The 21,738-nt window shown below is 42.8% G+C and overlaps 1 protein-coding gene across 39 annotated transcripts in view; it reads left to right on the forward strand.

The window, feature by feature from the left end:
- Positions 1 to 21,738, forward strand: part of RIMS2 (regulating synaptic membrane exocytosis 2) — a 1,685,778-nt gene that overhangs the window by 1,627,014 nt on the left and 37,026 nt on the right. The window lies entirely within an intron of this gene.

Raw genomic sequence — 21,738 nt, forward strand, 5'->3', positions numbered from 1 at the left:
ATTTATAGCGCACTAAACACTAGCGACACCTGTAGGAATATATGGGTGTGTCTAGTGTTTAGTACATGCTTATTTTTAACACGTGCTAAAAATGCTAGTTTATCTTTGTGAAAGGCCCACTGAATGAGCTGTGTTGGCATTACCACACCTTTGTAAAAGAAGGGGGGGGGGGGAATAGTTTGCTAAAATGCACCAGTTAGACTACTTTTTAAAATCGACCACTAGTAATAGTGATATGGTTTGATTATTACTTTAGATTGGACTAATTGAAGGGTTTTGTTAGTTTTATTATGTATATATCACAGTAATAAATTTAGGTGTGAAAGAGAGCGTATTGCTCTGTTTTACACTTTTGCATACTATGCTAGAGAATTATTTACATGACTTGCTTTGAAATATTGGTAGAAAATTAAGTCATTTGCTAATTATTTCATATTCAGAATTATTCTTTCCCACCTTTTCATTTCTTAATTGCTGTTAAAATGAGAGATATCTCCCCCCACCTGATTTTCTTGAAATATTATTACGTTTTGCCCTAGTCTATTTTAAATATACACTGCAATGCAACTTACTCCATTGCAGGTTTTTCCACTAATATTTGTGCTTTTAGTTTTATTGTGCAATAATATTGTCCTTTTATTTTCAATATTTAACAATTAGAGTTTTTTTAACTAAGGTGCGCTAGCATTTTTAGCTCGTTCTAAATGCTAAGACACCCCATAGGAATATAATGGGCATCTCAGCGTTTAGCGCCAGCTGATTTTTAGCAGGAGCTAGAAACGTTCTCACACCTTAGTAAAAGACCCCCTTAGTTAAGCATATAATAAAAAGAAAAATATTCTTCAGTTTATAACAAGACATAATTTCCTTGCTGGTTAGCAACTGAATCCAAAATGTTTTGAAAAATTAAAACATAATTTTCTATGACTTTACTTCATACAAATATTTAAGGGCTGAAATCTCAATAAGCAGATTGCTGGCTGAACCTCAATTTCTAGTTAAGAAACTCAAGCTGTTCTTTCAATTACTGTCTGAAAACCTGTCACAGTTGGAAGAGCTTGCAGTTTGTAGTCATTTTCCAGGAAAGGCAAATAAATGTTATTTAGGAGCCAGCTTTGCACAGACGACAAGCTGGCATTTCTAGTAGTAATTATAGGTAATTGCAGGAAGTTAAAAAGTAAATAGGTAGGAAGCAGAATTGCAGGAACTGCAAAAGTTATTACCTAATGTTACTGGAAATCAATACACTTGTTATATACATTTTTTTAATGGTTTTAGAGTGGAGTATCACGTGATGCGCTGAAGGGGACAGACATGCAGCAGTCCCCCGGGGGCCCCGCGCTCTACCGACCTGACATTATCACTTAAATAGTATCCTGCTTTTCTTGGTCTCTCCTATTCTTCATTGGAAATTATACGAACAGATTTATTTCAAGGCGTGGGGAGCAAGATGGCAGGGAAAAACAATTTTAAAAAAGACAGTAACTGGGTACAGATCACCAGCTGACACAGCTCACAGTGGCAGTAATTAAGGCTTTTAGATCCCCAATTGAGAAAGCTTTCCGAACTATTGCACATGGAGTCCTTATTAGCAGATACCACCAGACGCACGGGAGATTTAGAAGAACGCGTTGCTACTATCGAAGATGGCAACACGACTGCCTTCACCCTTGATAAGCTGGAGAAACAAGTGCGCGCACATGCGGAGCAGCTGGACAAGCTCGAGAATTGCTCCCACAGGAGCAATCTCCGCATTGTTGGCCTCTCAGAGTCCATCCCGGAGCGGAACTTGGGTCTGCTGCTGGAACTCTGGTTCTCTAAGGAGATCGCCTTGATGGATAGAGCGGGCCCATTCTGCGTGGAAAGATCACATCGTTTGGGACGATTGCAAGAAGGCAGGCAAAGACCTCGGGTTGTGATTATTAAGGTACACAATTACTTACATAAAGTGGAAATCTTGAGGTGTTTTAAGCAGAAGAGAAATTCACTAAACTTACGAAGGAATGCCTGTTTTCATTTTTCACGATTACTCTCTGGTTCTTCAGGAGAGAAGGTTCCAGTTCACACCTCTTTGTTCCACATGTCATAGTAAAGGCCTGAGGTTTATGCTCCTTTATCCAGCACTTCTCAAAATTTACATTAATGGACAGTAGCGCACCTTTGGCCCCAGTGCAGCGCAGGAATGCCTTAATACTTTGCCAGTTTTGCAAGATTCGAGACAAGGCTGAACACTCTGGCTCTCCTTTGTTTAATTTCTGGCTCTAGACGTTGGGATACTGAACCTTTATATTAATATCTTTCTAGATGTAGCTCCAGGTGTGTTTGCATGTATAATGTCTTTGGGGGGGTGGAATGTGGAGCCCTTGCATCAAATGTAATTTCACTCGTGCCACATTTACCAAGGTGGCAGTTTTTGTGGGCCAGGTAGGTGGAGATTTGGGTGGTTTTGGGAGGGTGGCTGAGGAGTTGAGAGGGCTTTAATCTTGTTGGGCAAGGGGTAATTGAGTTGTGGGTGGGATCTGTTAATACATTTGTTAATGGTTTGGTAAGATGGCTCCTCATTTTCTTTGTTTGGTGGGAGGGCTTAATACACTTGTTTTTATGGAGCTGGGCTGAGGGCTGGTTACCCTGGCTCTACATTTTCATTGGGATCTAGACATGTTCTTACATCAGTTCCGGTGTGGCGGTCCGTTTCGGGCTGCAGGATAGCGACGTGGAAGGTTGGAGGTATTACCTTCCCAGTGAATTGTACTTAAGTCCTTGCTATGCTTCGACAGCATAGAGCGGGCATCATCTACATACAGGAAACTCGCCTAACAGATCAAGAACACTTGAAGTTGAAAAGGGCTTGGGTGGGGGCAGTTTACTTTTCATCCTCTAACAGTAAGAGGGGAGGAGAAGCAGTTTTGATACACAAATCTTTTGCTTGCACATCGGAGGTTCTGTTGAAAGATACTCAGGCTAGGGTCCTATTACTGAAACTCTGGTTGCAGGGGCGAGAGGTATATCTACTAACACTGTATGGCCCAACTCCCATTGCTAAACACTTCTATCCAACCTTGTTGACCCAGCTTTTACCTTATCAGGGACATGAATCTACTAGCTGATTCAGCAAGGGATAGCATCACACTCGCATGACAACAGGCCTCTTTCCGCCCAGTTCATAAAGTTCTTTCATCTTTGTGTGCTTTTCTTGAGTTAGTGGATGCCTGGCACATGTTTCAACCCACCGAATCAGATTACACACATCGTTCCAGGGCTCAGAACATTTTCTCGCATCTGGATTATATGTTTGTCTCTTCTACTCTGTTCCCCTCTATAACTGAGGCTATGATTGGCCCTGAATTGATTTTTCATCACTCAACAGTATGGGTAGATCTTGAAATGCCTTCATGTTTTCATACTGCCTCAGGGTAGAAATTTCCATATTACTTAATACATAATGAAGACTAAGGCGCATTTATTGTCCTGATGGGTTGATTTCCTCTCCCACAACATTCTACATGTGGATTAGCCCCAGCTTTTCTGGTGCACAGCCAAGGCAGTTATACGCGGAGAAATTATAGCATTTACAGCTGCTCACCGAAAAAAGGTGGCAGTGAACATACGGAACCTGGAGGCTCAGCTCCAAAAGGCTAAGTGGATTTACTTACAAGCTCCCTCTCAGCAGACTAAAGACACATATCTTTTGCTTATTCATGAGCAAACCCAAAGGAGTTTGATTTACCACAAATACAAATTCCATACATTTGGTAATGAATCTGGGAAGATGTTAGCCCATGTAGTTAAAACCTGGAGGGGCTCTCGTACAGTAGGGGCACTTTGGGATCCACCAGGACAAATGCAAAACAGGCCTGATCGTATTGCTACTATATTCCGTGATCATTTTCAATCTCTGTATGTGAGGCACCCTGGCATGGAGCCGCAGATACTTGTGGATTTCTTGAACAGGGCAGACCTCCCTTGTTTATCGGATTCAGATAGGCAAATTTTAAATGCCCCACTACAGGCGAAGGAGCTCCAGCAAGCTATTAAAAAATTAAAATCTTATTCTGCACCAGGTATAGATGAGTTTTCCAGAAAATTTTATAAGCTTCTACTACAGCAGCTGTTTGGACCTCTTTTAGCTTATCATTAATCAATGGTGGAAATGGGTAACTTTCCCATTCATGAAAATGTAGCGTTAATTACACTACTCCTAAGCCAGGGAAGCCTCCTGAAATAGCAACATCTTACCATCCCATTTCACTGCTCAATGTTGATGTCAAATTGTTAGCATGCGTTTGGCTAACTTTTTGCCTAATCTTGTTAGTCCTGCTCAGGTTGGCTTTGTGCAATCAAGGCAATCAGTGTTGAACACAAGGAGTGCTTTTAGCAATTCCCTGTTGTCAGACGAATACCATTCTAGCCGTGCTGGTGAGCCTGGACGTGGCTAAGGCCGTTGATCAGGTTCACTGGCAGCATCTTTTTCAGGTGTTAGACCGATTAGGGATTCAGGGCTAGTTCTATCAGGCCATTCAGGCACTTTATTCAGACTACTACTACTACTACTACTCACAGGCACAGCTACTTGTGAACAGAAACCAAACTTCTACCTTTTCTGTTGGGTGCAGGACTCGCCAGGGATGTCCTCTTTCCCCACTTTTATTTGTCTTATCCTTGGAGCCTCTGTTACGGGTACCCAATGCTTCTTCGGACATTCCAGGTATCACTATAAATGGACATCTGATCAAAGCATTAGCCTACGTAGATGGTCTTATAGTAGTCTTTGACGTCTCCGCAGGAATCCTTATCACGCTTGCTGTCTCTTTTGGCCCATTTTGGTAGCTTTTCCGGGTTCTCTCGTAACTATTCTAAGTCAAAAACATTGCCTGTAATTCCTGAGGTGCGGCAACAGTGGAGGAGTAATTTCCCCCTGGCATGGAAAGATATTGCGCTGAGATATTTAGGGGTCTCTATACCTATATACCTTACTACTCTTTATTCTCTCAATATAGTCCCCTTACTAGAAGATACTAGACATAAAATACATGCTTGGAAAACTTACCCGTTGTCCCTTTGGGGCTGTATTCATTTATTTAGTATGCTTCTTGTGCTCCAGTAGCTTTATACCATCTACAACAGACTGATAACCTACGTTGTCACTAATGAAAGTTACACATTACAAACTACCACTTCATTTCTCATACCGGAAATGAACTTTCTATAGTTGATTGTCTAACTTACCCTCTGATTTACTTTATCATTTAGGAACTTCAATGTAATACTACTTTCCAGCTTATTTTCGAAAGAGAAAGACACCCATATTTCGACCCAAATCGGGAGATGGGCGTCCGTTTCCCGTGGGCACCCAAATCGGTATAATCGAAACCCGATTTTTGGCGTCCTCAACTGCAGTCCGTCACGGAGACGAACAAAGATCACGGGGGCGTGTCGGAGGTGTGGCGAAGGCGGGACTGGGGCGTGGTTATCGGCCAAGGAGAGATGGGCGTCTTTAGCTGATAATCGAAACAAGAAGGGCGTTTTTGACGAGAATTTGGTCCGCTTTATTTGGACCCTTTTTTTTCAGGTCCAAGTCCCAAAAAAGTGCCCCAACTGACCAGATGACCACCGGAGGGAATCGGGGATCACCTCCCCTGACTCCCCCAGTGGTCACTAACCCCCTCCCACCAAAAAAAACCCACTTTACAAACTTTTTCCCCAGCCTGTATGCCAGCCTCAAATGCTGTACCCACCTCCATGACAGCAGAATGTGTTCTATCCTCTGACAGCCTTTCCCTGGTTCTGATGTGGGTCTCGGATGAGTGTGACACCTTTTCTGTTAAGGGCACTGCAGAGTCACATCAGCAATGCATTGTGGTGGGTGTAGGGTATTGGGCTCCTTTTCCACTAGCCTGTGTTAAATTCTCACGATGTTGGTAGTTGGTAGGCTGTACTCCCATGGTGCTTTTCCCTCTGCTTACTGGGTCAGAGTGTGCCCTGTTTTGTTTCCGGTAGTCCGTGAGGTAGTGGCCATTTGTGTAAGACGGTTTTAGATCCCTTTCATGTGTTAGCCACGTTACAGCACTTAGTTCTTACCTTGAATGTTGTTGAAAGAGGGCATTGTACACCATTCTGCCAGCTTGGACCTACTGCTAATCTCAGTACCAGGGAGACTCGTTGCCAGTGGGGCACAACCTCTGATCTGCAGTTAACTGTGAGTAAACGTGCTTATTCAAATAAAGGACGTTTTCAGCGAGATTAGTCTTCAGGTGTGAACTGCTGTGCCAAGGTTATACAGCAGCAACAATTCCTGTCCCTGGAGCACTTTTAGTGGGTACTGCAGTGCACTTCAGGCAGGCAGACCCAGGCCCATCCCCCACCACCCGTACCACTTGTGGTAAATGGGAGGCCTCTAAAACCCACTGTACCCACATGTAGTTCCCCCCTTCACCCCTAAGAGCTATGGTAGTATTGTACATTTGTCCCTCCCACGACCAAATGGGTTGGATTAGGACGTTTCTGAGCTGGGCATTTTTAGTTTCCATTATCGCTAAAAAAAAAACAAAACGCCCCTCTCAGGACCAAATCCATGGCATTTGGTCCGCCAAACTGTATTTTCGAAACGAAAGATGGACACCCATCTTTTTCGATAATATGGTCTGTCCCGCCTCTTCACATAGCCGTTTTCGGACATAGACGCCCATGGAGATGGGCGTTCGTGTTCGATTATGCCCCTCTTTGTATTCTACTCTACCATTTATGCACCTTAATGCAATACCACTTTGTATTTCTTAATCCGGAAATGGCGATCGCCATTATGTCATAATGTAAGTCACATTGAGCCTGCAAATTGGTGGGAAAATGTGGGATACAAATGCAACAAATAAATAAATAAATACCTTTCAGATGTTGCTCTTATTCATGCAAGGCTGGGAACAAAGGAAGCTTACTAAGCTTTTACAATCATACTTATGGGTGGGTAAGAAGCCCCAATTGCTGCTGACCCTAATTCACATGCCTAAGTCCCATGGAGGCTTGGGACTGTTGAATATTCGATATATGACGGTGGCCAGTGGCATGCGCTACATTAACGAATGGTTTTGCAACACTGAACATTTTTCCCTTCTTTAGAAAGTGGATTCCTTCCTGGGATACATTTTAGTCACATTCTTCATACTTCCACTAAATTACCTCCCCGAACTCTTCAGCAGAATCACTTATTTAAGTCCTCTAGAGTGGTCTGGCGCTGGGTCTATAGGAGGCACCATTTCACTTATTTGGTGCCTCCTTATCTTTCTCTCTGTAACAACCATGCTTTTCCACCTGGGCATGGCTTGAGTGGCTTTACAAAATGGAAATGTCAGGATCTGCAGTGTCTAGGATAAAACCCTTTGCTACTCTGCAAAAGGAGTTTGTTACCAGTGGTCCATTATCAGGCTTAATTTTCAAAAGAGAAGGGCGCCCATCTTTCAACACAAATCGGGAGATGGGCGTCCTTCTCTCAGGGTCTCCCAAATCGGCATAATCGAAAGTCGATTTTGGGCGTCCCCAACTGCTTCCCATCGCGGGGACGACCAAAGGTCCTGGGGGCGTGTCGGAGGCATAGCGAAGGCGGGACTTGGGCGTGCCTAACAGATGGGCATCCTCGAGCGATAATGGAAAAAAGAAGGGTGTCCCTGTTGAGCACTTGGGCAACTTTACTTGGTCCATTTTTTTCTTATGACCAAGCCTCAAAAAGGTGTGCGAACTGACCAGATGACCACCAGAGGGAATCGGGGATGACCTCTCCTGACTCCCTCAGTGGTGACTAACCCCCTCCCACCCTGAAAAAAACAACTTTAAAAACTTTTTTTGCCTGCCTGAAATGTCATACTCAGGTCCATCGCAGCAGTATGAAGGTCCCTGGGAGGGGAGGTATGTGTGTGTCAGCAGAGACATAGCAAAGGTGTGGACGTCCTTCTTTCAAACATTTTGGACGTCCTGAACTGCCCTCCCCCCACACACACACACACACAGGGACAGCCAAATTTCAAGGGAGTGGAGTGGAATGGAGGAGTGGCCTAGTGGTTAGAGCACTGGTCTTGCAATCCAGAGGTGGCCAGTTCAAATCCCACTGCTGCTACTTGTGATCCAAAATCCAAATAAATAAAGGGGGTGTCGGACGCATAGCAGGCATGGACGTCCTTCTTACAGAATCATCCAGGCATGGACATCCTTCTCACAGAACCATCCACATTTTGGATGTCCTCAACTGCCATCGCAGGGACAGAGGCATAGCGAAGGATGTCCTCAACTGCTGTTGCAGGGACGGAGGCATAACGAAGGACGTCCTTCACCCATACTCTTAAAAAAAAAAAAAAAAAGATGTCCCTGACGAGCACTTGGACGTTTTCACCTGGACTTGTATTTTTCTAAGGTTGTAGATGGCAATTTATTTAAGGTTGTAGACGGCTATTATACACGCAGCTTGTCTGCATGTATGAAGCCATCTTTGGCATGTGCAGAGCAGCCATGCATAATACTTGGCTGCTCTGCACTGGCTTCCCCTCCTTAGGAAGGAAATCGTGTGCAAATGAGCAGCTCATTTGCATGTGATTTCCTTCATGCATGCCCGTTCCTTTCCGAATCGCTAAGGGATCGGTGAGGGAAGGGCTTTGTCCGTTCCGTTAGTGCATCAGTTAGTCCACTGCAATGCCACCTAGGGTGCCCGATTGGTGTCCTGGCATGTCAGGGGGACCAGTGCACTATGAATGCTGGCTCCTCCCACGACCAAAGGGCTTGCATTTGGTCATTTCTGAGATGGGCGTCTTTAGCTTCCATTATCACCAAAAATCAGAAACAACCAAGTCTAAGGACGACCATCTCTAAGGACGACCTAAATGTCAAGATTTGGGCGTCCCCGACCGTATTATCGAAACAAAAGATGGACGCCCATCTTGTTTCGATAATAAGGGGTTTCCCCGCCCCTTTGCCAGGACATCCTGCGAGGATGTCCTCAGGAAAACTTGGGCGTCCCTTTCGATTATGCCCCTCTATGTTGCCTATTTACAATGTCAGCACTATGTGTCATCACTTCAGTGGAAAGAACTCACCAAAGATGTACAAGAGACCTTGTCTGAAGCGTTTACACTAGGGTCACAATAATGAGTACATTTATCCTTTCATCACCAATCTTTGAAAGACACTACCCTGGGCTTGGACTATGCCAGCTAGCGTCTCATTGGTCTGAAGACCTCAGTTGCCGGCTCTCGACAGAGCAGTTTCAGTCCTTTGTTCAGGGAATACATAAAATGCCAGAGTCTATACTTTTGAGGGAGATTCTCTACAAATTTGCCTTGAGATTGCATGTTTCTCTACATCATGCATTCTGGGCCACTCTTGCTGCTGGTAATGCATGGCCTAAATGTGCTCAGGTGGTGGCATCATCGGGACATGTGTTTTGGAGCTGCCCTGTAATCACACAGTTTTGGAGACTGATTCTTACCACAGTGAGATTGTATTGGGATTGTACAGCTGTATGGGACTCTCTGATACTTTTTGGTGTTTACACTTGCACAGATCCCGTCCCATCGGGCTTCAAAGGATTCCTCCGCAAAGCCATACTTTTTGGACTTAAAGCAATAGTTTTGTTATGGCGGAATGCTGTGAGCCCAGACCTACAGAGTTGGAGATCACGTCTTCTTTTTCATATACAGCTTGTAAATGGCAGGGAGTCTGTTCTTTAGACAGTCCTGCCAGAAGGAAGTTCTAGATGATTTGGGAGCCTTTCTAGCTTACATTGTCGTCTGCTTTTTGATATCCTGCATATGAGAATTGCAAGTTTTTTTCTGGGGAGCCATCTTGGGGTTAGAGAGGGGTTATAGGGATGTCTGTAATGGGTACTCGATATGTCCTGGTTATGGGGTGGTTGGGTCAGGGTTATTTCTTTTTCCTATATTGTTGCATTCTTGATGATTTGCACATGTATTTGTGGGTTGAAATCTAATAAAAATGAGATTAAAATTGTTTTTAGATTTCAGCTGGTTTCTTATTAAGATTTCCCTGTTGTTGTATTTTATGATATAAAAATATTGAATATGGGTTTTTTTTGAGCCATCACAATTAACACTATTTCTAAGATGATATACCACCAACAATGGGGAGACCGCTGATTGTATAGGCTGATTAATTAATTTTAATTGCTCTGTTTAAATTCAGAAACAGGGGTTCTTTTACTAAGGCACACTAGAAAATGGCCAGCACTGCGATTAGTGTGTGGGGAGCCCCTTTTACCAAGCTACGGCAAAAGGGGGCTGGCGTCGGTACGTGTTTTACATGCATGCCGAGACCCCCATTTACTGCAGCTGGTAAAAGGGAAGCTCTCGCTTTCCTGCAGGAAATGGCTGGGTGGCAATTAAAGCACTTGCTGCAAGGCCATTTTTTTGGGGGGTGGGGGAGCCCTTACCGTCACCAATTTACCGCCGGGTACAGTCCGACGCTACAAAAATAAATTTTTGGATCGCCGGAAATGACGGCACGGTAGGGGTGGGAAGTACTGCTGGGCTGCTTCGGTAGCCCGATGGTACTTCCATTATAGCGAGTGGTAAACCTGCTTTGGGCTTACCACCGCTTAGTAAAAGGAGCCCTGGGTTTGCCACACACTCCGACCACTTTCTAATGTGGCTGAAAAATGGCGGCGGTTGTTGTTTTTTGTTTTTGTTTTTTTTTTTTAATGTCCAAGTGCTAATTTCCCCATTAGTAAGTGGCCATTACCACGGGAGCCCTAGGTGGTGGTATGGGCTCCCACACTACTTCTGTGCTAATCAGGTAGAACACAGTAATGTGCCTGCGCTACCCAATTAGCATAAGCATGCCTACTCTCTGCCCCCCCCCCCCCAGCAAAAAATGAAATATATTTTTAACACGGGTAGTGCCCCTTTACTGCATGGTACGCCCACGTTAGGCCTACCGTGCCTTAGTAAAAGGACCCCTTAAAGTTTCATGCTTACTGAACACCTTGTTTGCCTTATATTATATTTTCACTTATTGTGAAAAATGTCTGCTTTTTTCTCCTTAATGCAGTGCTTCTCTCAAACATTTGTGGTCTTTAATATTAGAGCTCATTAATACTGTTTAATTTTTCCTATGTGCTCTATTTTTCCAGTTCAAATGTTAGCTTGTATTTATATTTGTTCAAATTGCATAAAAACAGAATTGTAAAAATCTAAAAATATTTTTTAGTTTTTGGGCCTTTTTACCAAACTGCGGTATGATCTTAGTTCATCTCTATGTGGGTCATTTCTATGCACGATGGCCGTTTTTACTGCAGTGTAAAATGGCCAGTTTTTTTCTGTATTAATGGCTATGCGCTAACTTTCCTATTAACACATTGCCATTAGTGCATGAGCCCCTACTGCCACCCATTATGTAGGCGATAATGGCTCACATATTAAGCTTATACTAATTGGTTAGTGCACGGCAATGTAGTTGCACTAACCAGTTAGCTCAGAACATGCCCACTCTCCTCAGTGCTAAAAAAATAAATTTTATTTGTTAGTGGATGGGTAGCGCATGCACATCCAAAAATTACCATGAGACGCCTCAGCACACCCCGTGGTAATCCATATTTTGCTGCAGTAAGAACGTGTTAGTGTTTTACCACAGGTTAGTACTACTACTACTATTTAGCATTTCTATAGCGCTACAAGGCATACGCAGCGCTGCACAAACATAGTAAAAGGTCCTCTTTAATTGCCTTATTTTTGTTTTATTTTCCAGAATGTAGCATTAAGGGGGTCTTTTACAAAGGCGCATTTTTTGTTTTTAGTGCGCACTAATGATTAGCCTGCGCTAAATGCTAGAGACACCCATAGGAATATATGGGCGTCTCTAGCCTTTAGCGCACGCGTATGTTTAGAGCATGCTAAAAACACTAGCACACCTTTGTAAAAGGACCCCTAAGGGCCTTATTGTATAAAAGTTATGCTCCTGAATTTACGCTCCAAATTTTACACTCCTAAATTTAGGAGCATAGATTGCACTCGTAATTTAAGAGCGTAAATTCAGGAGCATAACCTTTACAGAATGTAAAACAGATCCCTTTACTTTCAGATATACTGTGGTAGTTTTTTGCACAATTCATAATGACCATTGTCTTTTCATCATATTGCTGAACCTACTGCTGCAATCTTTTTGGAGAGAAATTACATTTAAACCTTTGTGTGAGTTTCAAAGTACCAGTTCTCTGCACAGCAAATATGCTACAATTTTTAGAGTGATCAATACACATGTGGGTAAAGGTGAGCTAACTGTGGCATTTTAGAATGGACATACAAATCAGAATTGGGATTTTCAGGTCGAGATGTGTCAAGTTCAAGTTCCACTAGTAGGGTTTATCGATGTATACATACTTCGAAGAATGGAAGTTTCTATAGCAGGAGAATCCATTTTAGAATTGTAAACATCTAAAATGACAATGGGTCAAAACGGGTTCATAAGCATTTATGTACTGGCATAAAAACATTTTTGCTAGCCATTTTAGAAATATAAATTATTATTTCCACAAAGTAGTCACAGAGCCCTGTATCTCTTGCCAGTTTCACTTTCAGGGGGGAGGGGAGCTTAATCACTGGGTAATTAAGGAGTGACCTCCTCTAATCTTTTCAGTGGAGCACCCCACCCAGACCATGCCCATTGCCATGTGCACGTTTTTAGATGTATGTATACCCCAGCTTTGTAAAATCAGGGTTCAGATGTTCATGAAATATAAACTTTTAAATACCAGTTTATGGACATCTAAAAGGCAAATGGAACTTCTAAAAAAAACACCATAGTGTATTTGGATTTTCAGAAGGTGTTTGACAAACTCTTTCATGAGAGAGTCCTCAGAAAATTTAAAAACCTATGGAGTTGAGGTCTATGCCCTACTGAGAATTGGGAACTGGCCAAAAGACAGGAAACAACAAGTAGGATCTCATGGTTAGTTTTCTTAGGGTCCTGTTTACTAAGCCACGCTGTAGGCACGCTAACTTTTTAGCACGCCTAATGATAGAGACACCCATTATATTCCTATGGGTGTCTCTAGCGTTAGCGTGCTAATTTCTAGCATGTGCTAAGAAGTTTGCGCCTACAGCGCAGCTTAGTAAACAAGGAGAAAGGTGGAATAATGGAGTGTCTCAGGGATCTGTACTGGGACCGGTGCTTAACATACTCTGACCTGATGTGCAGCTTTCTTTAAATTAGTCACCTTATTTTCTAACACCTCTTACTCTCTTACCTATCTATGGGGCCCTTTTACTAAGGCACATTGAGGGGCATAATTGAACGAAAACGCCTATCTCCATGGGCGTTTATCTCCGAGAACGGGTCCGTGAAGGGGCGGACCGAACGGTATTTTGGGAAAAAATAGACGCCCATGTTTTATTCAACAATGTGTGAGCTGGGCGTTTTTGTTTTTCAGCGATAATAGAAATTGAAAGCGCCCAGCTCAAAAACGAATAAATCCAAGACATTTATTCGTGGGAGGGGCCAGGATTCGTAGTGCACTGGTCCCCCTCACATGTCAGGACATCAACCGGGCACCCTAGGGGGCACTTTTACAAAACCAAAAAAACAGGTAAAAGAGCTCCCAGGTGCATAGCACCCTTCCCTTGTGTGTTGAGCCCCCCAAATCCCCCTCAAAACCCACTGCCCACAAGTCTACACCATTACTATAGCCCTAAGGGGTGAAGGGGGGCACCTACATGTGGGTACAGTGGGTTTGGGGGGGTTGGACGACTAATAAGCATTAAGCAGCACAATTGTAACAGGTAGGGGGGATGGGCCTGGGTCCACCTGCCTGAAGTCCACTGCACCCCCTAACAACTCCTCCAGTGACCTGCATACTGCTGCCAGGGAGCTGGGTATGACATTTGAGGGTGAAAATAAAAAGTTGTGAAACATCATTTTTTTGTGGTGGGAGGGGGTCAGTGACCACTGGGGGAGTCAGGGGAGGTCATCCCCGATTCCCTCCAGTGGTCATCTGGTCATTTAGGGCACTTTTTGGGGCCTTATTCGTGAAAAAACAGGGTCCAGGAAAAGTGTCCTAAATTCTAGCTAAAAACGCATACTTTCTTCCCATTATCAGTGAAATGCACCCATCTTTGTTCGGCAGATAACCACGCCCCAGTTCCGCCTTCGCCACACCTCTGACACGCCCCCATAAACTTTGTCCGCATCCGCGACAGAGTGCAGTTGAAAACGTCCAAAAATCGGCTTTCGATTATACCGCTTTATTCGTTTTTGTGAGATAAACGTCCATCTCCCGATTTAGGTCGGAACTTGGGCGTTTTTCTCGTTCGATTATAAGCAGGATAGGCACCTACACTTGTCCAACGCGCACCAAATTGGAACTACCGCCCAGCTACCACATGCCCCGGGCAGTAATTTCATTTTTTACTCGCATCCAAACCATGCAGTAGAAAATATTTTGTTTTCTACCACATGGCACTTACCCAGCAGTAATTGGTAGTTTACGTGTGCTGGGCTCTTACCACCTGGTTAGCATGTGAGACCTTACCGCTAAGTCAATGAATGGCAGTAAGGTCTCAGGCCGAAAATGGACATGCGCTGGTTATAATTTTGCCGCACATCCATTTTCAGCCACAAAAAAAATTGCCTTTTTTCCCAGGCAATTTTCGACGCTGAAAAAAATGACCTGCATGCGTCCAAAACACAGCAGGCCACTTTTTTGGCGCACTTTAGTAAAAGGGCCCCTATCTGGCTTATTTTCGAAAGAGAAAGACTCCCATATTTCGACCCAAATTGGGAGATGGGCACCCTTCTCTCATGGGCGACCAAATCGGTATAATCGAAAGCCAATTTTGGGCGCCTCGAACTGCAGTCTGTCACGGGAACGAACAAAGTTGACAGGGGTGTGTCTGAGGCGTGGTGAAGGCGAGACTGGGGCATGTTTATCGGCCGAGGAGAGATGGGCGCCCTCGGCCGATACTCTCCTCGGCCGATAATGGAAAAAAGAAGGGCGGCAGTAGTGAGAATTTGGGGCGCTTTTTTTGGACCTTTTTTTTCACGAACAAGTCCCCAAAAAGTGCCCCAACTGCCCAGATGACCACCGGAGGGAATCGGGGATGACCTCCCTGACTCCCCCAGTGGTCACTAACCCCCTGCCACCAAAAAAAAGAACTTTAAAAACTTTTTTTTTGCCAGCCTGTATGCCAGCCTCAAATGTCATACCCAGCTCCATCACAGCAGTATGCAGGTACCTGGAGCAGTTGTTAGTGGATGCAGTGGACTTCAGGCAGGTGGACCCAGGCCCATCCCCCACTACCTGTTACACTTGTGCTGGTAAATGGGAGCCCTCCAAACCGCCCCCAAAACCCACTGTACCCACATCTAAGTGCCTCCCTTCACCCATAAGTGCTATGGTAATGGTGTAGAGTTGTGGAGAGTGGGTTTTGGGGGGGATTTGGGGGGTTACGCACCCAAGGTAAGGGAACTATGGACTTGGGAGGTTTTTTTTTTTAACTTATTACAAGTGCCCCCTAGGGTGCCCGGTTGGTGTCCTGGCATGTGAGGGGGACCAGTACACTACGAATCCTGGCCCCTCCCATGACCAAATGCCTTGGAGTTGTTCGTTTTTGAGCTAGGCGGCTTCGCTAGGCTGAAAACCGAAACCGCCCATCTCAAATCCGCCCAAATCTGATGCATTTGCCCGGCACCAACCGTATTATTGAAACAAAAGATGGACACCCATCTTTTTCGAAAATACGGTCTGTCCCGCCCCTTCGCGGACCCGTCCTCGGAGATAGTCGCCCATGGAGATGGGCGACCACGTACGATTATGCCCCTCTATATGTTCCATCTTTGCTTATACCCTACACTGTCAATTAAAATGTTCTATTATGTATTGTGTTGACATTGTAAGTAGTATAGTATATTTTTACTGCTGTAATTGTGTATTGCTCATGTTTGATTTATTCTTACTCTACACCACCTTGAGTAAATTCCTTCAAAAAGGTGGTAAATAAATCCTAATAAATAAAAAAATAAATAAAATGTATAATTGTTCTGAAAATGAGAACAATTGAAATGATCACATTTTACAAATGACAAAATTATTTAATGTTGATAAATCACAAGTAGATTGTGAGCAATGGCAAGAGGACCTTGCAAGACTGGGCATCTAAAATCACAGATGAAATTTAATGTGGACAAGTGCAAGTAATGCACATAGGTAAAATAATTCAAGCTGTAATTACACAATGTTGGGATTCATAAGGGCTCACCACCCAGGAAACTGGTCTTGGCATCATACTGGACAATACATTGAAATCCTTGGCTCACTGTGTGATGACTGGTCAAAAAAGCAAACAGAACGGAAGGAATTTTTAGGAAAGGAATAGAGAGTAAAAAGGAGAATATGATAGTACCCTTGTAAATGTCCCTGGTGTGACCGCATCTTGAGATTTACATTGCATTTCTGCTCACCACAGAATGGCAACCAAAATGATAAAAGGGATAGAATGACACCTTATTACTAGGAAAGGCTAAACAAGTGAGAGGGGCTCTTCAGCTTGGAGATAAGATGACCAAAAGGAGATACATAATAATTCTATAAAATTATGAGTAATGTGAAGCAGGTAAACTCAAATTGGTTGTTTGTGCTTTCAAAAAGTAGAAAAACTAAGGGAGACATCAAGAGCTCCTTTTACTAAGCGGCGGTAAACCCAACGCGGGCTTACCGCTCACTATACAGGAAGTACCACCGGGCTACTGCAGCAGCCTGGCGGTACTTCCCACCCCTAGAGCACCATCATTTCCAGCGCTGCCCAGGTTACCGCCAGGTTAACGTGGGAGCCCTTACCCCCCCCCCCCCCCCCCGAAATGGCTGTAGTAAAAGGGGGCCTCAGCGTGCGTGCAAAACACACGCCGATGCCAGCACCAGCCCCATTTTGCCACAGCTTGGTAAAAGGGGCCCAAGTTACTAAATGGCTTATTTAAAACTAATTACAGAAAATAATGTTTCGTGCAACACACAGCTAAGCTCTGGATTTCATTGCCAGAGTATGTGGTAAAATCATTTAGCATAGCTGGGTATACAAGATTTGGACAGGTTGCTGGAGGAAAAGTCCATAAAGCATTAATAATCTCATAGACTTGGGGAAATCCACTGCTTATCCCTGGGTGTAAGCGTCATGGAATCTATTTACTCTTTGGGATCCTGCCAGGTTCTTGTGACCTGGATAGGCTAATGTTGGCAACAGGATACTGAACTTTGTTAGAACCTGAGGACTTACCACAAACACCAATAAGATTTTAACTTCTTGTATCTTTCATTTCTTATTGTATCTCATTTCAATATAAAGTGGTATGAGAGATACAACTGATCTACCAGATATTTAGAAAGTACAACCTTTATTATGAAACATACTGTAAAATTCTTTAATTTACATTTATAACAATTTTACTTTATTACAAAAATGAAAATTTATACTTATGTACATACATACTTGAAACAATATATGAACTGCAGTTATTGTAAGATTTCTATGTATTCTCAGCAAGTCCTTGTTATAACATCAGTATATTGATTATTATAATGGGTAATAAATTTTAAGTAATTAAAGTGGCAAGTAAAAGAAGTGTAATGTTTCATGCTATTTAGAGAAACACCAAAGCACTGCTGTATACCATTATTCAGAGACAATTAGCCTATAGAAATACAATATCCATGTAAAACTTCACACATTCTGTATAGAATTCAGGTTTTGGTAGACAATTGTGTAAAGAAAATTGACTACCAAAATAAATTATTTCATAAGTATTTCTATTTTATTTGGGTATTTATAATCCGCCTTTAAGATCAATGGTGCAAAGGAAAGTACATAAAAAGAGACTTCCAATCAGAAGTAATTTCAATTAGACTGTTGACAATAAAATACCATAATCTCATCATTAATTCAAGACTCTTGTCTAGTTAAAAAAAAAAAAAAAAAGTACTCAAGCTTCTTACGAAAAGAAATATAGGGAGTTATAGTTTGTATTTCAACCAGAATACCGTTCCAAATCCTGGCTACTTGAAATCGAAACAATTGTTCCCAACATACCTTAGAGATCAGAGGCCTCCTTGTTGGTGGGGTGGGGGGGGGGGAGGAATCAGATGGCTTTTTAAGAGGTTTTCAGTTATGCAGGTCCTGACCAATATTCAGTGCTTGGACCTCATAGCTAAGCTGCTTTTGAGCTGTCCTAAGTGCTCCCGCTTACCTATATGGGTATCGACACTGAACAATGCCGGCACCGACATACCTGCAGCTCCTCCCCAATGCCGCTTGTAGCACCCCTCTCCTACCCACTTTTTTTGTTGGGCCGTCAGAGCCGATATTCAGAAGCACTGCCCAGTTAAATGCTGCTGCATATCAGCAGTTGAGTGGCTGCAATTGATTTAAGCGGGCAGGAGTCTCTCCTGCCCAGTTAAATTGCTTTGAGTATCTGACAGATAGAGCTTTGAGGCATAAGAGTTAGGAGATTATAAGCATGGAAATTAATGCTTCTGAGAAGAGGGGGAGAGGGTTCAAGGAAGAAGGAAAGACAGGAGTCATTTCAGTGAGGAAAAAGGGGGACTAAGGGTTAATATGACAGCGACCCAGAATAGTAGAGAAGGAAGAAAAGGACTGGCACTGAGGATGATTGAAATCAGAAGAAAAGAAAGAGTAGCAGCCCACTGTCTAATGAATAAGGTGAGTGAGCAAAAGAATAGCCACCATGACAGAGCAGCAATTGAAGTAATGTCTTTAAGGGAAAACTAGGTCTCGGTCAGAATTGAAATATAGAGGGAACGGGACCCCCTGCTGTTGGAACTAGAGAATAAAACAAAGGATGTTGTAGTGCCTCTGTATCACTCCATTGTGTGACCATACCTTGAGTATTGTATGCAACTCTGCTTACTGCATCTCAGAAAATATATCCCTTCTGAAAACCCATCCAAAAAGATGAATTTGGAAAGAATCAACTCCGTGCATATCCCTAAGAATGGTAATAAAAGGAGCATAATCAGTAAATGGGACTGATTTCCAGACTCCACCCAAGCAGCTGTTAAGAATTTTCCAGCTGAGTAAGCTACTCATATCATGCTCAACACCAACGTTAATATCCTCCAAACTTTACTTAATAAAGCTAATCCAAAACCACCAAATTACAACATAACCATTTGTTTCAATGTTTCTTCAATTTCTTGTGTATGAGCCCCACATAACAGCCATCGGGCACCACCCTAGAGCATGAACTTCTACTGAAAAAATAATGATAATAATCCATACATGTGAAACTGCCCAGCAGAGCACCCCGTTTCGATAATTTCTCAGGGGAAATACACTCATGAAATACCACTGCCAGATAATCTAGTAACAAGTCCCAAATCAGCTCCTTGACTCTCACATGATTTGTCTAGGCCTAGCCAGAAAAGGTGATGGGAGTTATAGACCTAGAACTCTAACCCTAGGAGCAAATCTTTTGCTTCATTTTCCTTGTACTTGTATAATAATTTATAAAAGCGAAGTCATATTTTGTTTTTGACCCCCAAGCAACTGTTGGACTTTACGTTTGCTAAAGAAGAGTTGAAAATATTGGTTTGATGTCTATATTAGATTTCACTGCTAAGGTTGACTAAGTACTTCAGTGTAGTTTTTTTCTTTTTGTTCTATTTTGTTGTTTTTGTTTTGTTTGGGTTTTTTTTTTTTTTTTTTTTGCTAATCTCTGTTATATTACCTTGATTTGGAATTAGATCCTTTATAGTTTCTGAAGCTATTGTGGGCAAAGTATATATTGTTGTTTATCCTTTTCTTTTTTTCTTTATTTCCTTTATCATTATATATGTAGGTGATATTCTTGTTTGAAAATGCAAAATAAGAAAAAGTCTCCAAGAGTAAGAGTGTCTTGGTGGAATATTTTGGGTGAAAACCAAACTGATGTTCTTCCAAAATATCCTGTAATTGAAATTATTATAACATTTGCTAAATGATTTATTAATTGTATTGCCTATAAATGGTGCTATGTCCTTCTTTATTATCTTTAATAATGATGATGAGCAGACATCTAAAGGACTAGCTGTAAAACTGACTATATTAAAGACTTCTAGCCGGTACGTCAAGCTCCATCTCTGGCTGTCTTCAAATCTAGGCTAAAAGCCCACATTTTTTATTCTGCTTTTAACTCCTAACCCTTAGTCACTTGTTCAGAACCCTTATTTTATCATCCTCACTTTAATATTCCCTTATCTCTTGTTTGTCCTGTTTGTCTGTCCTAATTAGATTGTAAGCTCTGTTGAGCAGGGACTGTCTCTTCATGTTCAAGTGTACAGCGCTGCGTATGTCTAGTAGTGCTATAGAAATGATGATAAGTAGTAAGTAACCAAAGAAAACTCCTGCCAGTTTTGAATATCTGTATCATAAGCCTTATGAACTAAGGGAAGAGGCATTGAGGCCAGTGAGTTCTTAATTCATTCTGCCTTTTCACAAAAACCATCTGCAAGCTGTTGACTAGATGTTCCCCTCTGTAACTGTAATTCAGTATAAACTAAATTATTAAATTTATTAGCTATATTAAACCATTCTCTCAGCCCAGATCCTGCTTTTTAAAATCAATTGGTTATAGTAATCTTTTTTTTTTTTGCTGCCATAATAGTTCTTTGGTAAGATTGTATATTTATATAATAAGCTGATAAAGTAAGAGGGTCAGGTCATTTCCTCCTAGTCCTTTGATTCTTACATGAAAGTTGTTTTTCTTCTTATAGTATATTATTAAACACTAGGAAAAAAGGCCCGTTTCTGACACATATGAAACAGGCGCTAGCAAGGTTTTCCTCGGAGTATGTGTGTTTTACAGAGTGTGTGTGAGAGTGAGTGTGTGATAGAGAGAGAGTGAATATGTGAGTGTGTGTGACAGAGAGAGTGAGACTGGGTGCGAGAGTGTGTGTGTGAAAATGAGAGTGTGTGCCAGGGGCCCCGCCCTCTCCCTCCCAGTTCCAGGGTTTTGCCCCCCTCTCTCCCAGTTCCTGGGTCCGCCTGCCCCCCCTCCAAGTTCCAGGGTCCGCCCCCTCCCTCCCAGTTCCAGGGTCATTGCCCCCCTCTCTCCTTCCCTCCCAGTTCCAAGGTCGTTGCCCCCCTCTCCCCCCCCCCTCCAGCCACCCTGCGATGTTTAACTGCAAAATTAGGGAGCTGTGTAGTGTAATAAAACGCACCTGCAACGTTGTGAAGCTGACTCCTTGGCTTCATTGAAGTGAAGGGTTCATAAGGTTTGTCATATTCATCAGTCTGTCACCATCTCTCTCGGCCCCGCCCTCGCGCCTCTGATAGGTCCGCCGCCCTCGACATCATCACGTTTTGACGCGAGGGCAGGGCCGAGAGAGATGGTGACAGACTGACAAATCTGACGAACCTTACTAACCCTTCACTTCAGTGAAGCCACGAAGTCAGCTTCACAACATTGGAGGTGCTTTTTATTATAGTAGAGATGGGGAGGAAGGTATGTGTTTAGATTCTTTTTACCTCAATGGAACTACTTAATCAAGACTATCCCTTAAGTATTTAAACCAGAAGTCAGCTGCTTCTTCAGAAGTTAATTTCATTATCAATCAATTTGGCACATAATTTGGCATATAATTGTCCCATATCAAAAGATCCTCTAGACATGTGAAGCAGTATATCTATATTATACATAGATTTCTGACCCAAAGAAATCCAGCAAGTAATTAAAGAGTGGACAAACCAAGGTATAAATTCAGAG

This window comes from Microcaecilia unicolor, chromosome 1, assembly GCF_901765095.1.
Source record: "Microcaecilia unicolor chromosome 1, aMicUni1.1, whole genome shotgun sequence".
NCBI classification, from domain to species: Eukaryota; Metazoa; Chordata; class Amphibia; order Gymnophiona; family Siphonopidae; genus Microcaecilia; species Microcaecilia unicolor.